This window comes from Callithrix jacchus, chromosome 2 (assembly GCF_049354715.1).
Source record: "Callithrix jacchus isolate 240 chromosome 2, calJac240_pri, whole genome shotgun sequence".
Lineage (NCBI taxonomy): Eukaryota > Metazoa > Chordata > Mammalia > Primates > Cebidae > Callithrix > Callithrix jacchus.
This window is the reverse complement of record NC_133503.1, coordinates 123,170,707-123,191,245: the sequence shown is the minus strand read 5'-3', so window position 1 is coordinate 123,191,245 and position 20,539 is coordinate 123,170,707. Positions and strand designations below refer to the sequence as shown.

At 33.6% G+C, this 20,539-nt stretch overlaps 1 long non-coding RNA gene across 2 annotated transcripts in view; it reads right to left on the bottom strand.

Annotated features, from left to right (window-relative positions):
* The window catches only part of LOC103791513 (uncharacterized), a 35,682-nt gene extending 25,038 nt beyond the window's left edge, over positions 1-10,644 (bottom strand). For both annotated transcript variants that reach the window (XR_004735892.3, XR_001909220.4), the window contains exon 1: positions 10,570-10,644. This is a non-coding gene — a long non-coding RNA (uncharacterized LOC103791513). The remainder of the gene's footprint in view (positions 1-10,569) is intronic.
* Between the last annotated feature and the right edge of the window lie 9,895 nt (positions 10,645-20,539).

The following is a 20,539-nucleotide window of genomic DNA, read 5'->3' as shown; positions in this document are numbered from 1 at the left end:
TCATGGTTTTTTATGAAACTTCCAATTGTTTCAGTGAGAGTTGGCATGTTGCAAAGAATCATAGATAATGCACATATATGCATAATTTCAAAAAGGTAAGTGATTTCCAGAACAAGTTATAAGTCAATGTTATCTTAAAGTTTTTGTTTCCCTTCCAACTACGGTAAAATGTTATTTTGTAACTCTGTAGATCTCATACTAATTGAATAAGAAGGATATTCACTACTTACCTATTTTAACCAAAGTAATTTCAACATAAATATTATGTGATAATTTATGTGTTAAGAGTTTAGAAATCCTCTAAGAGGAATTGCATGTTTTTAAGCTATAAAATAGTGCATTATTTGCTATTTTACAATATAGTTATTCTTTAAGAACCATCTAAACAAATACCAAAATGGTAGAAACTAAGTGAAAAACTTATTTAATCTACATTTTAGTTAGCATAAAATGGCATAGACTTTAAGGGATACTTGCAGTATGAGATGTTTACACATTTAGAAGGTTCTAGATGTAATGTGGATTTATGAATTTTCCCCACATCTGTAGAATCGCCTTGTCAGATTCAGATCCAACCAAGTTTCCTGAGATTCTTGACACTGGCACAAGTTTCCATTGTAACATTCTGGTCATTCAGGTATTGCCTTGGTTTTTACCTTTGTCATGGGGTTGATATCAGTAACTACATGAAAAAACCTGTTCTTTAAAAGTAGAACACAGAGGCCAGTGAAACTTCAGCATGCACACTGTTGGGTCATGTCACTTACAAGATATATAATCAAATTTCTATTACAGATGTTATTCTACTGAAATATTTGATTATGACATAAGCTATTCCTTATGTAAATTCATCTCAGAATAAGATTCATAAGTTGGTAATATAATTCAAGAAAAGAAATCAATTCTTGCTTATTTAAAATTTTTGTTTTACCAGGTATTAAATGAGGCATTTAACCTGGTTATAACGATAACACAATTCAAAACAAATAACACTTGAAATTAGATAAAAAAACCAATATTTTCCTATCTTGAAACTTAATGACTATTTTTGAGTTTATCAATGTAAAATGTAGTTCATGCTTACAGCTTAATTGAGGAAGATGTTTAAAATCATTGATGTTTTCAAAACTTAGTATCCGTCAGAATTCTGTTTCCATTGAAAATGTAGCATTAGTATTTTTCACCTCTGAATTATTTTGTATGTCTCCCAAAATACACACAAAAAATGTTTAAAGCATAGACATTGTAAGTCCATAATTGTAAATCATTCTCCATCAGTTATTTATCACTCTAGCCTGCAATTTAACAAACCACAAACTCTGAAATTTATCATTTTAAACATATATGGGCTAACTGGCTAGGAGACTCTGCCAATCATGGCTATTGCTGCTCAAGTGTGTGTGGGTGGGCTGACTACTGACTGACTTATGAGGGCCACAGATGGGACCACTACAATGACACAACTTTGTTTCTCAGGTCTTATTCTCCTACGGCTCAGTTGCAGTCTCATGGCAAAGGCAGAGAACCCTCTGCATGTGTCACATCTGTGAATATCCAATTGGCCAAAGAAACGTACATGATTAAACTCAGTATCAAAGAGTAGTGGAAGAAGCTCCAAATTTATGTGTCAGAGAGTGTTGATTAGGCAAAGGAGAAGAATTTGGCTAACAATGCAACTATTTCCCCAATCTACTTTTTATTTCATTTTACTTATGAAATAACTCTACTGATATATTCATGGCTATCAAAACAAAGAAACAAACTAACATTAAATAATTTAGAGAAAGAGAAATTTCTGCCATAATGACACAACCTGAATGCTCATTTATCTCAGTGTGTATTCTTTCAGGTTTTGCAAAATATGTGTGACACATGAGAATAAATTATGAATTACTGTTTGCTGTTGTTACATAAACTGTGGGCAAATTCAGAATATAAAGAAATTTTTAAAAAATTGATCGGTGCAAACCTACAGTAAACTCGTAGTCAATGATGAAACTTTAGAAATATTTATTTTAAAGTCAAGAGTAAGAAAATGAGGCCCACGATTATTTCTTCTAGTAAACATTATATTGAAGTTCCCATCAAATAAAGCAAGAAGGAAAAAAAATGAAAGAAATAGATGATGAAGAGAAAAAAATGACGTTATTCACAGACAATGTTGATGATAGCAAGAAAAATCTAAGAATATTTACAAATCAAGCTATTAAAATTATGAAAGGAATTCAGGAAGTTTGAAATTAATGGCATTTCTAGACACCATCACAAATGTATTTAAAAAAACAAGTCATTCACAGAAGAAAATATATAAAGTATCTAGGAATATTAAACAAGAGAAGAGAAAAATGATTATAGAGAAAAGTTACAATGTGTTCTTGAAGACATAAAATACCTGAATAACTGATGCCATCTGCTATGTTCACATATAAAAACATTCAATATGGATGATTTTGCAGTATTTGTCAAATTAGTTTAAAAATCAATGAAATTTCAGTCAACATCTGAACCAGAGATTTTGAAGAGGTTAATTTTAAGAATAATCATGGTCATTTGAAGAAGAAAAGGAAAAGTGAGCAGAATGTATGTGCCCCTTATTATAATTCCTCATAATTTTCAAAAGTGTGGTTTTGATACAAGGGTAGACAAATAGAAAAATGTGGCAGAATAGAAACCCCCGAAACAGACAAAATAAACACAAAATTAGCATATGGCAGAATAATTATTTAAAATCTATGGAAAAAAGATAGACTGTCCAATAAATATTGCTAGTGCTGCTAAAATTTATTAGTCTAATAAAAATACCTATTCTGTTTTAATATCTATAATAAGAATCCTCAAATGGATATAGACTTAAGCACGAAAATAAAAAATTTAAATTTTTTTGAAAAAAACACACTATCTTTGTAATTTTAATGTAGAAATAATTTTGTAAATAGCATACAAGAGTACCAATGTTAAAGCAGAAAGATCAATAAATTCCACCATGTTACATAAAGAAAAAATTCCTGTATCACAAAGAACACTGTGTATAAATTAAGAACAAGCTCAAACTGGGCTATTATATTGGCAGTGCATATAACCAAAGCCACTGGTGTATAGCTTATATAAAGAACTCTTATAGGTTGATAACAGAGGCCAAAAATAACTCTAATGACAAAATATACAAACAGGCAATTAACAAAACAGGGAAGTTGAATTTTCAGTGATAATTTTAAAGGTTTCACTAGTAGTCAGAAAAATGGAAACTAAGATTGAAGCGAATTATTGTCTTCCATAAATTAATTGGCAGTTTAAAAAGAGTAAAACTTTGGAGAGACTGTTAATGCGAAGAACTCATACATTTATGGGAGGGGTGTAAGTTGGTACAAATGAATCTAGAGTCCAATTTGGCAATATGTAGAAAATACGAGGATGACCATAATGCACAAGGACATGTGGTATAACTGCCACAATTATTTGTGAACTCTCCTATGATTGGACACTTTATCATATACATCCAAGGCTTGATTGCTATAAGCAGTGACTCCAGAAAAATTTTTGCAGTTGGGGGATGGAGAAGGTGGTGGTGCACTGTTATAGGCATATTTCTCAAACTCCAGTGTCAAGTGGCTTCCAGCCATATTCACACAATGAGAGGGACTTGCAGATTGAAAAGGAGAAGCCAGGTTGTTTCCTATTACCTTTCTTAGGCAATGTCTGGAAACAGCTACATTTTTCCTGTGGCTCAATTTCCTGCTAATATTAATCCCTGGATTTGCTCACCATCTTTTGTTTGGTTTCTCAGCAATTTCATCACTGTGTACAAAAATCACTGCCTTTGATTTTCCATATTTTAAGTCATGTGAATACCGTGAGTCTGAGCTGAGCAAGGGAAGGCTGAGGAAGGTTGACCCCTAAGGGGGTCCTAAGACTGATTACCCCCTTATTTAGCACCTTCATATTTCAACTTCATGCTTTCAGTAAACATGAAATAGCTATTTAGAGAATAACTACAACAAAATATAATGTCACTCTCTGTCCTCCAAAGACAGAAGCAAAGTCCCATCAGTCATGGTGTTCTTCACAAAGCCCAGAATCTCCAGGAGATGAGCAGTTGTCTCCACCAGATCTGATTTTGTTAGGCCTTAATAACATTCCTGATATAAAATAGTAAGAAAAGAGGGAAGAGAAAGCATCATTGATAAATATATACATAAAATATGCATAGCTGCAACAGGTTTAATTTTGAATTGGTCATGAATCTACAGCTGATATTTGTCATGTCTACTATCAATCTCATGATTATTTTTCTCTCAGATAGTTCTTCGTTTGGACAGTTATTTTTTTAGTGAGTTCACCTAACACTTACATTTTTAAAGAGTCTGAATCATTATGGATCTTACATCTATTGAGTTGCTGTGGTCTCTCATTGATCTTTGTCCTCACAAATAGAAGTACTAGAGGATACCCCAAAAACATTGTTTGCCCACCACCATTGTAGAGCAGAAACCCAACTGAGCTTTGTAGTCAAGATCATCCTTGTTGCAATCCAGTAAACTCCAATTTATTTGATGTTTACTGAACATCCAATTCTGTAAACCTTCTGAAACATCCAACTCAGTAAATGCCTCTGCTTATTGCTTTAGTGCCATGAGGAGCAACATATAGCAAAGTGACAGTATTAATATTCATATAATAGGATTTTTGCTTTGTCCCATGGTAGGACATTCCTCCCTTGGGAACTAAGCCTTCATACTGGCAGAGTCTCAGATTGTGGGGATCGGAATCAAAAACTCTGATAGTGGGTTATTCAGTAATAGTAACAAGGGTCACTTTCTCTTCTGGCTTCAGGACTTGTGTTTACTGGCTGTTAAAGAAATAGCTCCATAATATTACCTTCTGATTCAGGACAGATAGCACATACTTTAGGATAGCACTCAGCCTTTCAGGGTGTTGTCTCATATCTGGTATTATAACAGAATCTTAAATAGGCCATTTCATTATTCTGTAGTTCAATTAATTCTAAAGGCCAATGAGTATCTTGGGTCTGAGCTCATTGTTTCCTTTTTGTGTGTGTGTGGTAAAAGATGTGCTTTAATTGTGCTTTGTATTCGGTTGAGCTCAGTCTCATCTAAAGCATTTCTATTTGATATTGAATTATGACTGCAGATGTCCACATGAAGACCTGCCTATTTGACTGTACATAGTTCATCAGACTGTTGTGTCGAGAATAGATTGAATGAGGGCAAGAGCAAAAGCAATGAATTAGAAGGTTATTGGAATAAACCAGGTTACAATTAATAGCTGTTTTGACAAGGCCGATAGAAGAGGTGTCATACAAAGTGGTCAAATAATGATATATTTTGAAGTTAGAACCAACAATATAGTCTGATCAATTTACTGTGGGAAATGAGAAAAAGATAAGAGTCAAAGCACTCTAAGGTTTTCTATCTGAGAAACTGGAAAAATGGAGCTTCCACATACTGAGATAGAAAAAACAATGGGAAAGGAAAATTAGGGAGAGAGATCAGGAGCTAAGTTTTGGATGCATAAAATTTAAAGTGACTGTTAAATCCAAGTGCAGACATCAAGGGAGCCATTGGATGGTATGAGTATAAAGATAGGAGGTGAGACCATGAATGGAGATTAAATTTGGCAGTCATCATTGTACAGACAACACTGAAAGCCATAAAACTGAAGGAGATCACCAAGGCATCGAGTGAGATAAAGGGAAGAACTGCATGGAGCACACCAATGTCAAGAGCTAGAGGGATAAGAAGAAATTAACAAATGCTACAGAGAAGAGACAGCAAGGGAGGTAGAAGAAAAATCAGAAGACTGTTACATTCTGGAAGTCAAGTAAACAGACTATGTAAAGAAAGAAGGTGTGTGGCATGTGCTCTTGGATAATGAACAATAAGACTTAGGAATTGATTATTAGACTTAGCAATAGGAATATCATTGATGACTTTGGTAGAGCAGTGGAGGTGAAGATTCTTTGGAGTGGTATATGGGAAAAATGGAATATAAAAAGGGAGCATTACTACTGATCTCACAACCTTTAGAAATATAATAAGATAAAAATGGGCCAAAGACCTTAACAGAACCTTGCCGAAGATATGTAGATATATACGTGTGTGTGTGTGTGTGTGTGTGTGTGTGTGTGTGTGTGTGTATGGCAGTTAGGCATATGAAAAGATGCTCTGCCTCATATACTATATGTAGAGGCAAAAGACCCAGAATAGCCAACATACTATGGAAGGAGAAGAAAAAATTTGGAGGACTGACACTATATGACTTCAAGGCTTACTATGAAGTTACAATGAAGACGATAGTGTGGTATTGGTGAAAGAATAGATGCAGATCAATGTAACAAAATAGAAAGTTCAGAAATAGGCCCACATAAATATAATTAATTGATCTTTGACAAAAGGACAAATGCACCGCAATGGAGAAAATATGTTTTTTCCAACAAACAGTGCTGGAATAAGTAAACATCTTGCATACATGCAAAAAAAATTAAACACAGACCCTATACACCCTTCACAAAAAATAAATCAAAAAGAATCACAGACCTAAATGTAAAATGTGAAACTGTAGAACTACTAGACAGAGAAAATCCAGATGACCTTGGATTTGGCAATGACTTTTTAGATTCAACTCCAAAGGTATGATTCACGAAAGAAAGAACTAATAAGCTAGACTTCATTATAAGTAAAAATTTCTGCTGTGAGAAAGACACTGTCAAGAGAATGAAAAGACAAGCCATAGAGTGGAAGAAAATACTTACAGAAGACATATCACATAAAAGACTGTTACTAAAAATACCCAAAAAACAAACAGTCAACCATAAGAAAAGGAACAATCTGATTTTAAAAAATGAGTCAAAGACCTTAACAGACACCTCACCAAAAACGATGTACAGATGGCAAATGGTCATATAAGAAGATGTTCTGCAACATACGTCATTAGGGAAATGCAAATTGAAGCAATAATGAGATACCGTTACATAACTATTAGAATGACTAAAACCCAAAACACCACCACCAGTGCTGGCAAGAAATTGGAACAACAGGAACTGTCATTTATTGCTGGTGAAAATCAATATAATAAATTTGAATAGGTCAATATACATTAAAGAAATTGATCTGTAATTTAAGACCTTCTCATAACAAAAATTTCAGGCCTAGATGGCTTTACTTGTAAATTCTTCAGAATATTTAAGAGAGAAAGAACACTAATCTTATCAACATAGAATAAAGCGTAATAATGTAGAAAAAACACTTCTCAAGTCTTTTTATAAAAGCAGACAATAATGTTACAAAAAAGACATTTTATAGATAAATCTTTCATAAACCCAAAAGCAAAATACCCCCCAATTTAGCAAATAGAATCCAATGATTTTAAAAGCATAATGAATCATAAAAAAATTGATTTATTTCTGGGATGCAATTTTTCACATTCTGGAATAAATGTAATTTCAGAAATCAGCCAAATTAATATAAAATAAGATAAAAATCACATAGTCAATTCAATAAATACAGAAATTTACTTGGTAAAATAAAATTCTGTATTCATTCATGATTAAATAAACCCTCAAAACAGGCTAGAAATGGAAGAGAACTTCTATAAAACAATGATTACTTATGAAGAACTTAAACACCAAGTATTTGCTGTAAGTTCTTTATATACTGAGAAATATTGTTTACTTATATACACCAAGATACAGCGAAAGCTGTTCACCTGAAACTGTGACAAAGACAAGTATGTTTTTAATTAGTATGTCCCCTTACCATCATGTTAAAGGTCTAAGCCAATAGAATAAGGCTAAAGAAACAAAAATTCTATGAATTGGAAATGAAAAAGTAAAGCCATCATAATTTACAAATTAGTATGGTTGAGTAAATAAAAATTCAAAAGAATGTATAAATAAATTATTATACTTTAATGAGTTTAGTAAGGTTTCTAGATGCAAGATCAATATACAAAACTAAATTTTATTTTCACATAAGCAATAAATAAAAATAAAATTCTAATAAGTGATACCCTTTACAATAACAAAAAAATTACCTAGGAATAAATAAAAATTTGCAAGCCTTCCTTAGTGAAAACCATAAAATGTTTTTGGGAAAAATTAAGAAGACCTATATAAATAAATTATTTGTTCATGGAAAACTCAGATGGCAAAGATGTCAACTTTCTGCAGATTGACTATAGGTTCAGTATAATCCCAACACAAATCCTAGGAGATTTAGTGTGGAAGTTGACAGGCTATTTTATGATATATGTGGTAATGATAAAGTCCAGAAATATCTTAGACAATCTGAAGAAAAAATAAATTTGACGACCAACTCTGCAGATATAAATACCTATCGCAGAGGCTAATACTAACTCTTGGAAGCTAATCTTCCATGACTTTTGATTAATCCCAGTTCTGGGAATGGTTCTATGATTTCCAGTTCTTTCTATCGTTCCTTGTGTAAAGCACATACTTACTGCAATCCTGCCCTTAGATTAAATCAACTCTGATAAACTTATACTTTTATGCTCTTAAATTAAGCATGTGAATCTTTTCCCTATGGTATATAATCCCTGGTTCTGGGGGTCAATAGGATGGAGATCTACTTGCCTTGTGGCCACTCAAGACCATACTTCTGTCTGTTATGTTCCTTGGTCAAACTGCCCTATAAGGACACGTGCTTGATTTGTTTTCCTCCTTCTTAGGTTTCCTGGCATTTTCTGTGTTTGTCCATTGCTTTGCATATAAAGCCTTTTTATGAAATCCTGATTATAAAGTTATAATAATTAATGTCATGTGTTATGGGAAAAAAGTATACAAATAGACCAATAAAAAAGAATCAACAGTTATGAAACAGACTCATGATATTTGGTGACATGATTTTTGAAAAGTGACTACAGAGCAGTAGGTAAAAGGTGGTCTTTTTAACAAATGATGTGAGTAATTTGTAATCCATGTGGAGGGAAGGAAGGATTGACTTCAGTTGATCCCAGAGACACAATTTAATTCCAGAATGGTTATAGATCTAAATGTGAAAGGAAACATAATAAAGCTTCTCGACAAAACTACAGGAGCATCTTCATGATCTTGGGATTGGGACAGATTTTTTTTTAATATATATATTTTATTGCACTTTAGGTTCTGGGATACATGTGAAGAACATGCAGGATTCTTGCATAGGTATATACATGGCAATGTGGTTTGCTGCCTGCATCCCCATCACCTATATCTGGCATTTCTCCCCATGCTATTCCTCCCCAACTCCCTGACCCCTGTTCCTCCTCTAGTCGCCCCCGCAACAGACCCCAGTGTGTAATGCTCCCCTTCCTGTGTCCATGTGTTCTCAATGTTTAACACCCACCTGTGAGTGAGAACATAAGGTGTTTGATTTTCTGTTCTTGTGTCAGTTTGCTGAGAATGATGGTATCCAGGTTCATCCATGTCCCTACAAAGGACATGAACTCATTGTTTTTTTACAGCTGCATAGTATTCCATGGTGTATATTTGCCACATTTTCCCTGTCCAGTCTGTCGTGATGAAATTTGGGTTGGTTCCAGGTCTTTGCTATTGTAAACAGTGCTGCAGTGAACATTTGTGTGCATGTGTCCTTATAATATAATGATTTATAATCCTTTGGATATATACCCAGTAATGGGATTGCTGGGTCAAATGGAATTTCGATTTCTAGGTCCTTGAGGAATCGCCACACTGTCTTCCATAATGGTTGAACTAATTTACACTCCCACCAACAGTGTAAAAATGTTCCTATTTCTCCACATCCTCTCCAGCATCTGTTGTCTTCAGATTTTTTAATGATCGCCATTCTAACTGGCATGAGATGGTATCTCAATGTGATTTTGATTTGCATTTCTCTAATGACCAGTGATGATGAGCATTTTTAAAATATGTTTTTTGTTCTCATATATGTCTTCTTTTGAAAAGTGTCTGTTCATATCCTTTGCCCACTTTTGAATGGGTTTATTTATTTATTTTTTCTTGTAAATCTGTTTTAGTTCTTTGTAGATTCTGGATATTAGCCCTTTGTCAGATGTGGGTAGATTGCAAAAAATTTTTGGCACAGATTTTTTAAATGAACCTTGAAAAGTGCTAATCATAAAGAAAAATGTCTGATAGTTTTTACTATATTAAAATTTAGGACATATATTAAAAAATACTTTTTTTAAAGTAAAAATGTAAGCCCTGGTGTAGGAGAATACACTCACCTCAAATAATGGTCAAAGGATTTGTATCTTGAACCTATAAAGACTTTTTCAAGTCAATATGACAAACACAGATAATCTAATAGATAAACAGAAAACATTTGCACAGACTTCAAAGCAGAGAATAACTAAGTGACCCATAAACACATGAAAAGATGTTTGCATTACTAATAATCAGAAAAACACAAATTAAGACAGCAATGTTACACACTTCATATCCATCAAAGTGGCCAGGCAAATAGGAACACTACTGACATGACTAAATATTGGTAAGCATGTGGAGCTACATCAGTAGTGTTGCTGGCAGAGTGCCTATTACATTAAGCACATTTGACAATTTTTAAAACTTACCTTCTAAAGTTGAATTTATTCTGTATTCTAGCGATTTTGTTTCTAGCCATACAAAACGCACCAAAACAGCTATACATCTTTGTTCATGGCAGCATTATTCACAACACCCAAGAGTTGGAAACAACCCAAATGTCCATCAATAGCAGACTGAATAAGTTCTGTGCATACACACAATGGGCCACTATACAGCAACAAGAATGAAGGTATTATATGCGTCTTCTCACATGAATAAATCTCACAACCATAATGTGGGTAAAAGAAACCAGAAACAAAATAACATACACTCTAAGATTTTTATCTGTAAAAAGTTCCATATATATGCAATACTAAAGTACAATGTTTAGAGACGCACGATTTAGAGGAGGCATGAGGATGTTTCTGGGGTGCTGGCAGTGCTCTTGACCTGGTTAATGGTAACATGGATGTTTGCTTTGTATTATTGTAATTGGCTGAGATGTACATTTTTGTTTTCTATATTTTGTAAATGTATAACATTACTGTAGAATGCCTTTAATAATAGAGATCACTTTTTCTAAAATTGGGAAATTTGATTGTTAGAAATGCTGGAAATCATCTTATCATAGGTGTTCCGATTAGAATGATACACTAGCATTAGCTGTTGGTAAACTCTGGGGATGAAAGTTCTGCAAAAGGAGATACCTATCTCCCCACCTCACGAACACAGTTTAATGTCCTCTAAGTACAGTTGGGGGTTTTTCAGTCTTTCCCCACTTACAGCAGGCTGTAATGTCAAGACATGCAATATATTTTAAATCTATGCAAGATCTTCCTTCCTGCTGTGCTTAATTTCTGAATCCAATGCTGTCACAAAAACAGATGCAATGTGATGCCCGGTGGAAAGAGCAAGTACCGATTTTCATCAACACTACATAGCTCCTCCTGTAAATTGGTCCTGTGCGCCCTGTTCAGGCAGATGAACCACATATTTTTTGAAGGTTTTACATTAAAATAGTAATAGAAAACAAAGTTACTTTTTAAATTGAAGTGATTATTTTTCACAATTTGGAACCAAAATCATCAAAGTAGAGTTGAGGTGTTTTTTTTCCCATTTCAAGTATTGAACTCTAGTTTGTGTCAGAAAAACACATTTACTAAAATTATTTCAAAGAATACTTATTAAACTTGGCAATGCTAAAAAGCTCATAATATCTGTTATCTATTTTGGGTCTGGTTTGAAATGAACTTGATGATTAGATCCATAATTTGAAGAAAAATGCCAGATCTAAAAAACATTTCTAATAATTATAAATAAATGAAAATGAGAACTCCCAGTACACCTAAAATGTTAATTTGTTTAAGTGACAAGATAAATATCCTTTAATTGATTATGTTATCATCTCAATTGTGTATCTGACCTATCTATGCAGCAAGCAAAGAGATTTCAAAAGGAATTATTAAGCAGACAGACCTTAGTCAGGTAGTTCTTTTTTTTTTTTTTTTTTTAACATAGAAATTGGTCCTGCCTTACAAAACAAGCTATTAAAGTACTGAGTGACTGTTTAGGTGGTTGGAGAAGTCACGAGACAGAAACTTCACATTTCTGTTTATTGATAATATCATATTTCTAGCCCACCTCATGTTTCATGTTAATGAAGGAGAAATAATATGTTTCATTTATATTATGACTGGAATATACTTGTCCTATATATAAATAAGACTTCCCCCACTTTCTCAGTTTTGGAGAAAGAAAATAAATTCATATCTGTGGATTATTCAAGTTAAATATTTCAAATTTCGTTTGGCTTTCTCAAGCTTATCTTTCTTTCCTATCATGATTCTTTCACCTAACCTTTTTTTTTTATAATTCCAGAAACTCAGAGGTTGACATTCATAGCCTAATTCCTGTTACAACAGTTTTGCACAGAAAAAGCTGGAAACTTGGAGTCCTCTTTGGTAACTGTCAATACCCCATGATACTTTCTTTCTGCAAAGAGTCGGTGCCAAAACACTGTGATTCTGGCAATACTTGCCCATTGCAGGATGCTTGCTACAGGGAAGGAGAGTGAAGCGGGTGGGGGTGGGGACACAGTGGGCAGTCCTGCTGTTCTGGCACATTCCTTTTTAACTCCTACTAGTAAAGTGCTTGAGTGAATGAAATATGATCACCTTCAAAATGTGGAAACCTAGCAGCTTAATGTGATGCCTACAGTTACTTGTGCAGTTACATAGCACTAGGACTTCCCGTGTCAATTGCATTGCCCCAGCTTGGTACCTACTGAATACTTAACAACATTTTTAGGTCAATTTGTATTTAGTTTGCTTTCCATCTCAGGCATACATTATTTTAGACTTGTTCCCACTTCCTTTTACCTTCTACACATTTTCTCTTCCCATTAGTACTGTACTATCCTCGTTTGCTTTCCTTCTCTTCATGAAAGCCTACCAATTTTCAGTTCCCAGGAAAAACATAACTCTCTTTTTGGGAAAAATCCCTTTTTTCACATATAAACCCAAAATAGATTTCCAAACTTCGGTGAAATAATTACAGTTAACTACTAGAAAACTTTGAATAAAGAAGCATAACATCGATTATTACATTTTTCCCCAGCAGTGACTTTAATTTTACTCTTTAGTTCTCTCTTATTCACTCTCATCTTCAAGTTACATTGATTTCTTCTTTCCAGTCTCATTCGTACTACCTAACGAGGGCCTCCATCAGCCATCCAAAAGTCTCCCTCTGCTTTAAATTTACCTCTTTTGGCAGGTAAACAGAAGTGCCTGTCCTCACCTAGGTCCGTGGGTACAAGCCCAGGGGTGGAGCCCTCACCAAGGACCACGCCCTTCTCTATCCAGCACTTACCTGCTCCCCTCCCGTATCACTATCACTCAAATCTGTCTCCCTGAGGACTCAGAGGCTAGGTTTTTATGGATAATTTTGTGAGTTGGAGGCACGGAATGGATGCTGCTAATTGGTTGGGGATGAAGTCATGAAAATTGTCCTTGTGTGCTGAATCCAACTCTGGGTGGGGGGGACACAGGGCAGGTTGAGTCATAAGCCATGGGTCCTGGAGGGGTCAGTCAGTTCCTAGAATGCAAAAATTGGAAAAACTTCTCAAAAGACAGATCTTAGGTTCTATAATAGTGATGTTATGTATAGGAGCAATTGGAGAAATAACAAATCTTGTGAACTTGAGCCATAGGATTTCTGAGCAGTTAGACATTGTAAAAACTATGCCTACCTTTCAGCAGAATTCACCCAGGCCCCTTCTAGAACTCTAATCTTATAGCTTTTCACTCATTTTTGGTCCCTAGGCAAAGAGGAGCTTAATTTTAGGGAAGGACTATTATTGTCCTTGTTCCTAAGTTAAACATAAACTAAATCCTCCCATTGTTGGCTTGGCCTATGCCTAGGAATGAGCGAAGACAACCAGCCTATAAAGCTAGAAGCAAGATGGAGTCGGCCATGTTAGATTTTTCTCACTGACATACTCTGCAGAGGCGGCTTCACTTTCTTTGGCGGTTCATTCTTTTTCATCATGTCAGTTTGTAACAAATTATCTTAGCTTTCCTTTATCCAAGAATGTCTTTATTTCACCATTATTCTTGAACGATATTTTCATTGGATATAGAATTCCGGGTTTATAGTTCCTTTTTTTCCAGCTCTATAAAATGTTGCTGTTTCTTTCTGCCTTACATGGATTATGAAGAGAAATCTAAAGTTAAAAGTAGTAATGTGTCATTTTTCTATGGCTGCTTTCAAGATTCTTTCTTTGTCCTTAGTTTTCAGCAGTTTGATTATAATACATATTTTGGAAGAGATTTCTTTGGCTGTATCAATTTTGTGTGTGCTGAGCATTCTGAAATTCTAAGTTTACATTTTTCACCAGATTTGGGATGCTTTCAGCCATTACATTTTTAGACAATTTGTTCTGCATACATTCTTTTTTCTCTATGTCTGGAAATACAAATAAGTTTAGACCATTTATTATTGTGCTACAGGTCCCCAGGTCTCTATTTTTTCAGTCTTTTTCTCTTTGTCATTCACATGAGATAATTTCTATCAATCTATCTTCAATTCATTGATCTTTCCCCTTTTATTTCCATTATACTATTGACCTCACTTGAAAATTTTTTATTTTCATTTCTAAAATTTACCTTAATTTATATGGGCTATTTTCCTGTTAAGACTTCTTATTTTCCCATAAATTTCAAGGATGTTTGGCCTTACTTCCTAGAACATGGTTATACTCACTATTTTAAAGTGTTTGATAGTTCCAATATCTGTATCATCTTGATGTAGTTACTCTTGTGTCATTTTTTTTCTTGTGAGATGTTGAAATGTTTCTGGTGCTTCCTATCCAAGTGATTTTGAATTGTATACTGTGTCTTTAAGTATCATATTTTGAAACTCTTAGTCTTGTTTAAATCCTATCTAGAATGTTGATAGTCGATTGTTTGTTTTAGCAGGCAATTGATTCAGTTAGGTGCAGACAGGTCCCTATCTATTGTTGTATGCTGTGATTTCAATGTCAGTTCAGTTTTTAAAGACTTTTCAGTGGTATTCCCACATGCATACCACTTAGTGGACTGTCTCTGACCTAGGTTGTGGTCAAGACTATGGTTAAGTTCTCAAAGTTTTTGCTGTGGTCTTCAGGGTCATATTCATGCACATGCAGAATAGGAGTGGGTCATGGCATTCATATACAACTTTATAGAGTTGCTTTTTTAAGTTCCTTCCATATCTCTGAAATGCCTTATAGTTCCCAGAAGCCCTCTTCTCCTGGTTCTCTGGCTAAAAGCTGATGTTCTTGCTTCTCTGGCTCTGCCATGTACTTTTCACTATCCTGTGTGCCTATACGGCAAAATGGTAAAAGAAGAGAGAGAGATAAAAAGGAAAAGTAGGTGGATTCTCCTATGTTCTTGTGACTACAGGTCCTCTGACCAGAGAGGTTTTCTCTTTAATGAAGTTGTAAATATCTTTCAAGTTCTCATTTCTGTTTCTGCTACTGCCACTGTGTGATCTCCTATGGAATAGGGTAGTAAGACAAGAGATATAAAAAAGACAGAAAAACACGAAATGTTCCTCTTGTCTTCGACAAAAAGAGGTCCCTCATAACAGAAATAGAGAGCTTCTTTTGAAACCCTTTCTGTCTGTACCTTGTATACAGCATTGGGTTCTGGACTATATTTGCATTCAGGCCAGGAAATAAAAGATGAAAAAAATATGTTAACTTACTGCTTGTTTAGTGGTGCTGTCATTTATGTTTTAGTCCTCAGCTGTCCGATATATTCTCTTCAGGAATTTTAGTTGCATTCATTTTGAGAGACAGGTTGAAGTCTATTTATTCTATCTTGACAAGAACAAAACTTCCATTAAAAAAAATATATATATATATGTTTAAATTGTGATTAAAAACTAATAACATAAAATTTACTATCTTAACCATTTTTAAGTGTACAGTTCAATAGTGTTAAGAATATTCATATTGTCATAAAACAGATCTTCAGAACTTTTTCAACTTGCAAAAGTGAAGCTCTACACACATTGAACAAAAACTCCATAAATCTTCCTTACCACACCTGCTGTCAATCCTCATTTTATTATTTTGTTTCTGTGAACTTGACTACATAAGATATCTCATGTAAGTGGAGTCATACAGTATTTATCTTCTTGTGATGTGTTTATTTCATTTAATGCAATTTATGCAAGGTTTATCAATGTTGTAGCATGGGATATGGTTTGGCTTTGTGTCCGCACTCAAATCTCATCTTGTAGCTCCCATGATTCCCATATATTGTGGGAGGGACCCTTTGAGAGATAATGGAATCATGGGAATGGGTCTTTCCTGTGATATTCTTGTGATAGTGAATAAGTGTTATGAGAGCCAATGGTTTTAAAAATGAGAGTCTCCCTGCCCTAGCTCTCTCTTTTTGCCTGCTGCCATCCATGTAAGACGTGACTTGCTCTTTCTTGCCTTCTGCCATGATTGTGAGGCCTCCTCAGCTGTGTGGAACTATAAGTCCATTAAAAGCAATTTCTTTTGTAAATTGCTCAGAACAGGCATGTCTTTTTTCAGCAGCATGAAAATGGAATAATGCAGCATGTGACAAGATTTTCTTCTTTTTTGAAGGCTGAACAACATTGCATTATATGTATATATACATTTTGTTTATCCACTCATCTGTGGATGGACATTTGGGTTATTTCCACTTTTTGGCTATTGTAAATAATGCTGCTATAATCTTGGGTGTGCAAAAGTCTTTTTGAGATTCTGCTTTCATTCTTTGGATATATATGCCAAGAGGTGGGATTGCTAGATCATATGGTAATTCTACTTTTAGTTTTTTGAAAAATCTCCAGACTGATTTACATAGTGCTGTACCATTTTACACTCCCCAAACCAGTGCTCAACAGATTTTAATCTCTCCATATTTTTGTCAAGATTTGCTTTTTCCTGTTGTTTTAATTGTGGACTTACTAATAGGTGTGAGGTGATAACTCATAGTTTTGGCTTCATTTTCCTGATGACTAATAAGGTTGCACATCTTTTCAAGTGCTTGTTGACCATTCATGTATCATCTTTGGAGAAATGTCTATTCAAGTCCTTTGCCCATTTTAAAATTGTGTTATTATTTTTTTTCAATTGCTAAGTTGTAAGAGTTCTTTATATATTTTGGATATTGACCCCTTATAAGTTAAATGATTTGCAAATATTTTCTCCTATTCCAAAGACAGAACCTCCATTTTTTTTTCTCCCAGTGTCACTACTGAGAGAACTGCCTTCTAGATCCTTTATATGAAACCTTTCCATTTCCACACCTTAAAGCTTTTATGATCTTCTCTTTTTCACCAGTGGTACAATATCTCATGGCCATACGTTTTGGCATGTGTGTATATAATAATTTCCTCCATTTTTTCTTTCAGTTCTTGGAAAAATAGTTTAATTGGTCTGATGATTATTTCTTTCTTTCCATTTTTTTGTATTGTCTCTTATATTTGGATAACAGAAGACCCAAAAACCAAAATTGGAAAACTCACTTGAACTTATTTTTGAGATCTATATTTTATCAATTAAATTTATATTTATTGTGGCTACTAGTTATTGAACTTTTTCTATTATATTGAATGTTAATTTACTATATTTCACAATTGCTTCTTTTTGCCCTTCTCTTTTTAGGCTACTATTAGATTGTTAGAATTTTTTAAATTCTATTTGATGCTTACTACTGGTCTGAAATTTAGCCTTAAGGCCATATTTTCTGTGTCCATGTGGATGTTATAACCCCAGCTCTATACTCTTTAACCAATATTCAGTATCCCACAGCCTGTGGACTGTGTAATGCTAACTGCCACTCATTGAGTTTGGTCCATTTGTAGCAAAAAAAAAATGCAGTGGATAAATTTGTTTAGTATATTTTATCCAGTACTTCTGTGTTTGTAATATTGAAGATTTCAATCTATTATGTTGCTTTACAGAGTAGCTCACTTTGGACAAGTGTTCTCAAACACAAATAAGTATATATATATATACAGTCAGTCCTCCATATTTGTGGGTTACACATCCATGGATTCAACCAACTGCAATAAAAAATATTTGGTGGAAAAAAGGAATGGTTGTGTCTATACTGAACATGTAAATACTTTTTGTTCTTGTCATTTCCCCCTAAACAACACAGCATTACAGTTATTTATAAAGCATTTATATTATGTTAGGTATTATACGTAATCTAGAGATGATTTAAAGTATACGGGAGGATGTGCATAGGTTACATGCAAATACGACACCATTTTATGTATGGGACTTGAGCATTCCATATCCCATGGATACTGTATACATACATACATGTGTGAATGTATGAATTAAATGATGAAGTAGAACTAGTACATTATTTCATTAGATTCCATACAATATAGTCTATGTTAGCATTAACTTGACAAAAAATAGCTATATTATTTTGTAATAACGAAAGGCAATTCTTTACAATTGGCATCTTTCAAAACCTTTGTGGTTTTAGAATCAACTCTCTATAACATCTCAGTAGAATTTGAAAGATAATGAATGTTGCAAACAGTAGTGTATGATAATCCCAAACATGAAAAATCTGTAGCTGTTGCAGGGACTGAAATTTGGAAGCACTTATCAGACCTTCTGAACTTTGAACAAAGTTAAAAAGCCTGGCAGCATATTTTTCTCTAAAAAATGTGCTATTTGACTTAGAAAACAACTTCTCTGTTTGAACCGTGGCTTGTATGCCTCTGTGTTAGCCATAGCAAATGTTGATCATTATTTTAAAAGCTAGAGAGTAGGAGAGAGAGTAAAATATCTGCCTCAAGCATTTTTTTCTCCAAAAATAAAAATAAAAAGAGAAAGAGAGGGAGATGCATAAAACAATATTACATTGCTTTCTCTACTTTGTGTTCAATGCTTCACAATTGCCTAATTGTTCATCAGCTTCACAAAAGAAATGCCTTTTATTTTCTCCAGGCACTTAGAGATGACTAAGTGTCACTTAGTCAATTGGCAGAACAAAGAAGTCAATTTATGGATCTCATTTTCTCTGTTTCATTATTCTTAAAAATAATTCGGTTTATTAGTTTAGTGTTCTGAAAAGGTGAGGGGGGATTGACAGGCCTGGAGTACAAAATATCATCCCATAGATTTAGGTTGTACACACATAATTCTGTTTAAAACAAGAGGTGAAAAGGTAACAGTTTCTCAATCTCTTTGTGTTAAAAACTACTCTAAAAATTAAACAATACTACCAACTCCTGACTTCCTTCAAGCATATTTTACTCAAACTTAAAGTCATATGCCCATGTTTTTCTTTCCACACTAATACTATTGATTAAGTAAGCTAATGTTCAGTCATCTCTTTGATATATGTATAAAATAGTGTTTTAACACTATGAATATAAAAAGCTTAAAGAAAAAGTTTTCTAGTTTTCCTTTATAAAAACTTCTGTGAAAATTTGGAAAATATATACATATAAAGAAAAAGTTACCAAAAATATCACAAGAGAAAATCACTAACATTTTTGTATCTTTGTCATAATTTCTAATTTATGTATCTATATTTCTATTAAAAAATTATAATCATATGAATGTTATATAACTTCATTTTTATATTTGCAAGCATTTATAGGAGGCCATCAATTATTTCTCTAAAATGATTTTTAATTGCTAAATCATTTTCCACATGGATATATCCTTATTTATAAAACCAATCCCCTTTTATTAAACAGTTAAATTATTTATGGTGGTGTTGTTATTATAAATAACATTGCAATGAATGCCACTTAATGTCTGTCTTTGTATGCATCTCTGATAACTTATAAATTATTCCTTAGAATAACTTGCTGTGGTGAACTTACTACACTAATACATACTGAGATCTTTAAGGCTTATACAGTATATGGCCAAAGCCCCTTTCCCAAATTTACTAATTTGCTATCCTAAGAGTGGGGTCTGTTTATATACTTTATAATTCACTTTTAAATGGTGAAAATAATAGCTTAACAATCAATGATAATGGATACCTTGAGTCATAGGGTCTAATTTTTCTATTAGCTTGTATGGATAATTAAAACTTACTATTGAGGAATGTGTGTTTTTATTATTATGTCTGTAATTTTCTCAGTATAAATTATTTTACGTTTCTAACTATTGTTTAGTCTTCTCTACTATTAAATCTCAGATATATTATGGTTTTTTAAATTGCTTTAATGTACATGTATTACTGAGAAGTGTAAAACATATTCACATAATAAAATGTTTCCTTATATATTTTTTTAAATTTTCTATTAGTAATTATAAAATACAGGATTTTGGATTTTACTCGTTTTCTTTTAACACATAAACTATTCCTTTCTAAATTGAACAAAGAATTCAGGAGAGTTTGATCAAAGTTGGAGAAATATTTGAAGGAAAGATGCACAGATGTTTGCTGTTCTCTTTTAATCACTTTTTCCCAGAAATTGTTCATTTCACCAGAAAATACTAAATGTAGG